Source organism: Gavialis gangeticus, unplaced genomic scaffold, assembly GCF_001723915.1.
Source record: "Gavialis gangeticus isolate Ggan-Ray unplaced genomic scaffold, GavGan_comp1, whole genome shotgun sequence".
NCBI classification, from domain to species: domain Eukaryota; kingdom Metazoa; phylum Chordata; order Crocodylia; family Gavialidae; genus Gavialis; species Gavialis gangeticus.
In genome coordinates this window covers 9,626,324-9,631,490 of record NW_017729022.1, presented here as the reverse complement: position 1 = coordinate 9,631,490, position 5,167 = coordinate 9,626,324, and positions in this window count along the sequence as shown.

Genomic DNA, 5,167 nt, shown 5'->3' with positions numbered 1-5,167 from the left:
CCCCAACCGTCTGTTGCTGGCTGCTGGGGGTGGGGGGAGATGTGTGCCATGCAGGGGGGCAGGTGGGTGACTCACCCCTTCTCCACAGTTCTTCCCAACCCCCAAATAGTCCCCCACACTCACAGGCACTCCCTGTACCTATAGTCCCCCAGCCCCCATCTCCACATAACTGTTTACCTGGGATAGAGCCTGAGTCTCAGCCACTGCTGCCAGCCTTGCCCCACTTCTATTTGCTCCAGCACGCTGAGGCATGCATCAGGCATAGCGATGCTCTGGCTGGGTGCTAGAGCATCCTTCTGGAGGACCCAGCCTCCAGTTGCTTCAGGGCACACTCCAGGAGCATGTCCTGCACCGCTATTTTCCAGTGTGATTTTTTTTTATACCAAGATTTCCCTGATAACTATCAAATTTAGAGTATCCCTTTAAGTATCACATTTAGAGTCTGTGCTACAAATATGCAGCATGGGAATACATTTTGTTCCCAGCATGCCTCCTGTGGTATCTCAAACTGCTTTGAGATACTGCAACAACAGACACATGCTTGCTCATCCGGACACAGCCATTGAGACCAACATTTCACCTTATTGGTTTATCAGGGATATCTCTAGCCTACTTCTGTGCTGTTACATGACAATATTAAAATAATTCTATGGTCTTCCTTTTCTAAATAAAATATTTTAGAATTTTATTTTAATAATCACCTTGATCCAGCGGTTATTGCAATTTAGGGTACTGGGTTGGGATCCACTTTCACCATACTCTCCAGTTGCTTCCTTCAGCTCATCAATTTCACTTCTGTCTTCTTTGGTTCAAGCCTCAGGTAGCTCAGTTACCTGTCTGAGGCAGGCAAGCAAAGCAAAACAAAGCAAAATCAATTAAATAACATCTTAGCAAGGAGTTTAACATGACAAAAGAGAAATCACATTTGAAGTTGGAATGATTTATTTATTTTAGAAATGAACATATTTTTAACAATATGCAACCCCTAAAACATAACCCTGAAGGCATAAGTGAGAAGTAGAAGCTTTCGGCGTGTTCTTTGTGAGGGCCCCATGGCTTTGGAACTTAGCAAGCCTGGACCCTCCACCACTCTATGGTTCACCTTCTCCCTGGCAGCATTGCTCCCTTTCAGGTGAGCTGTCATAATTTCTATGCTAACTTTTTCAATGTTTGTTTTGTAAACATTTGTTCCTTGACAGCATTTTCTTTATCTGAACCAGCCATTTCCCTCTTGTGTGTACCTTCTTACATGTTTTTATAGACTCTTTTTTGTCTCTCTCCATATGATGGGATCTCCATTTCATGGTCATTCCAGTAATCCTTCTCTGCCTCTGTTCCAGTTTGAATTAATCACTCAAACAGAGGTTGTAGGCCTTGGTGGAACATTGACCAATATATACTGACCAGCAAACCTGACTGGTACCTGAACTCATTATTAGGGGTGTGCAAAATGGGCCCTATTCTATTTGGATTCGGCCCGAATTGGGGACAGTGATTAGATTAATTGATTCAGATCACTGTCCCTGATTCGATTTGGCCGAATCCAAAACTGAAGATTCAATGCTGATTCGGAGAAGATTTTAGAATTTTAGATTTTAGAATTTTAGATTCGTACAATCAGTGATCTGGCTATAGACACAGCTTTAAATGTTTTTTCTACATACCTCGAGGTACCAGTGTGGCTTGTGAATGCTGGGGTGGATGGAGCATCCCACAGGAGCGCAGGGGGCACATGCTCTGTGGCAAACCTGGAAGTGAACTGGAAGTATGTCTGATCCACTTCTAGGTCCACTGGGGAGCATGCTGCAGGTCCCCCCTGCTGCTCCCCCAACTTGATCAGCCATGGGGAGACCCCAGGTGCCCCCCCAGAACCAGGAGGCACCAGTTGCCAAGCTGGGGGGGAGGGCAGCGCACTCTCCAGTGGACCCAGAAGTGGACTGGATGTGCTTCTGGTCCACTTCCAGCTCTGGTTGACTTATCTTTAGTTTGCTAACTACAACCCTACTAACCCTCTTACTCTAGTAAGGCTGAGTTTTTGGGTTAAGTTTTCCTTCTTCCCTGATCAACTTTATATTTGTCCTTATCAGAATCTCATCTTTTTAGCTTCAGCCTATTTCTTCATTCTATAAAAATCATACAACATGTACAGTTCATTGTTCAAACTATTTACAATCCCTTCCATTTCAGTGCCACCTGTACAGCTAATTAGCATATATTCCAATCCATCCTCCCAGTATTTGACCCAAAATTGACCCATTACATTTCCTCCCACAAATCCTCATAATCTAGCATTCCTTTGTTCCATAGTGTAGCCAATCCTCTGTTCTATTTAACTTGCGTGTCTCTAGTACAGGGGTGGGCAATTATTTTGGGCGGACGGCCACTTACTGAGTTTTGGCAAGCCATCGAGGGCTGCATAACAGGCAGCCAGGGGCAGATAAATATTAATTTTCTAAATTTTTTAGGGGCCCGGCGGGCCAGATAGAATGGCCTGGCAGGCTGCATCCAGCCCCTGGGCCACATTTTGCCCACCCCTGCTCTAGTAACTTTATACCATGTGGATGTATCCAATTGTGTCCTTCCTGGAAATATAATCTATGGCAAATGTTGTAGGAACGTAGCCCCAGCAGAGAAGCTTTCCTATGAACTGCTAACATTTTCCTATAAGTAACTAAATAAGTAACCACAACCAATGTTAATACAAATCTTTTGCACTTACACATCTTCAGTTCATCCAGAGGGGAGGTTTACTCCTAATTAGTATCTGATCGACTGTGCAGTGTTTTCGGTATCAAGGTGTTTAGTGTGAAAGGATTCAGAACGTTCAGTTCAGTGTTTTAGGCCATTACATGCAATCTGAACTAATTAATTCTCTGAAGCTCAGCTCACTTTTATGTATAATTTATGGTAGTACACCTGAGAGAGAACTAAATATAAGGTAAATAATAAATATTACAGCAGTAAAGAATAGAGGAAAAAAGCATTGTAAATAAAGAATAAATAAACACCAGTACCAGAAACAAGTTTACATAATAAATCTGGCTCCTGTTCCAGTTGAAGTAAAAGTGGCACTGGGAGCAATATTTAGATCAAGAAAACATTATACAAAATGTTAACAATACATAGAAACTCGACTCAGACCCTTCTCTTAATTTTAATCTAGAACTGAACAAAGCCTCCCCTGCCTATCTCTATGTATATTACCTTGAATTCACTTGTTTAAGATAAAAGCTTCTATTTTGACCTTTCCAGTCCCCAGATAGAAGAGCTGTTTCACACTGGGAATTGTGGCTAATTATCCACCTAACCTGACACAAACCTTCTCCATCCCAAGGGTTTGGTTACCTAACTCTGAACTCACTTGTTTCCATACACATGGCATGAAATTCAGCTCTTTAAGCAGGTCTAATACTAAACCCATACACCATTCTGTTGGGTTAAGTGGTGCACAGATGTGGTGTGCCAGAAGTTGTTACAAATACATCACATCCAAGTGAGTTCAAGTTACAAGCCATGAAACTGGTCCATCCTAGAAAGTCCTCCACAGGTAACTTGGGGGTTTCCTATGGCAGAAATCCAGCAGGGGAGTTAAAAATACTGTTGTCAGCTATAATTTAATATCTTCTGGATCTCAGGAAAGTCAGAGTCCCATTTGTCCACCTGGGACATATTTATTAGTTATCCCAAAAGTTAATTACAAAAACAAAAGCACTGTACTAAATAAATATATTTTTAATGGGAATTTTGTTGGCAGCTTATTTATGAATTACTACCCCATGATTTATATTTAGAACAGTGGTACCCAACCTCTCTGATGCCACGGGCTAAATAAGTGGCACTGGACTGGTCCACAGGCAGGATCTAGCATGGGGTCAGCACTTGGGGTTGGTCCATGGGTGCGATCTGGCATGCCAGCCTAACTCTGAGTATCACATCCAGCCAGACTGATCATGCATACCAACCCTGCTTGCCAGATACAGCCATGGCCTGACCCCATGCACTGGCACATGGGGCCACATCTTCCAGCCTATGGGGCTGCCCAGATGTCCACAACTTTGGTGGTGGGGGAGTGGAGGAAACACTGATTGCAGCTCTGGGGCTCTACTGTGGCTCTAGCAATTAGCACCTCTACTGGTTCCCTCCTGCCAAATTTCTACTAAATGCAGGCTGGATGACATGACTTCATGAGCCAGATCTATCCTGGAGGCCATAGGTTAAGCACCAGTGACTTAGCAAGATAACTTGAAATTCTGTCAATTTGTTCAAATGACTATTCAAGTTTTACTTGTTAATCATAGGATATGCTTCCACAAATGTATAGAAACTACCAGATCCAGCAGATAGAAATCTGGGAACTAAGGCAGCTTTGAACAGGCTTAATACATGAAAGAATAAGCAACAATGTAACTGAGGTGGTGATTGGGGCTGCCTTTGTGTAGTGGAGGGAAGAAGGAAGCGGAGAAGGCATTCAAAACAGCAGTAGCTGTCACTGCACTGACAACTGGCACTGCTGCAATCAGCATGGTGGGAGTCAGAAATGCCTTGCGCACTGGCAGCTGCCCTGGGCGTGGGCCTGGGCCTGCTCTGCTACCCCTCTGGGAAGATGACGATTCACATCAAACACAGGTGACAATTCACATTAAAATGTCATGCTTTCCATTATTCTGTAGTGGGAGGCACAGGCCTCTTCTTCAAAAATCTCAAGTGTATTTTAACTAACTACTTCCTACCATTGTAGTGGCAAGACCGATCCCTCATTCCTCTGCTTTATCAGTGGCAAGTTAGGGTGTTCCCAATGCTTTCAAGCACCATGCCTAATAGTTGTGGATGAGGGCTGTTCATTTAGTTTCAGGATAGGTTAGACAAACACTTTTACTAGACAGCTTAGATAGGGATGATCTTGCCTTGAGCAGGTTGCTGGATCAGATGACTCTGTGAGGCCTCTTCCAGACCTGATTTCTTATGATCTTGCAATTCAGATGATATCATGTATCACTGCCTGATGCAGGCTCTCAGTAGTGGCTGCTGCTTCTCAATTTGAATATCTTGAGTCGCTCCCCAAGAAACACTGCTTTTAGGCTAATGCAGCTGCCAATAACTGTAAAAGAGCTCCCAAAATGCATCTATGCTATGCATCTGTTATGAAGCTGCATTTTGACCCACTGTA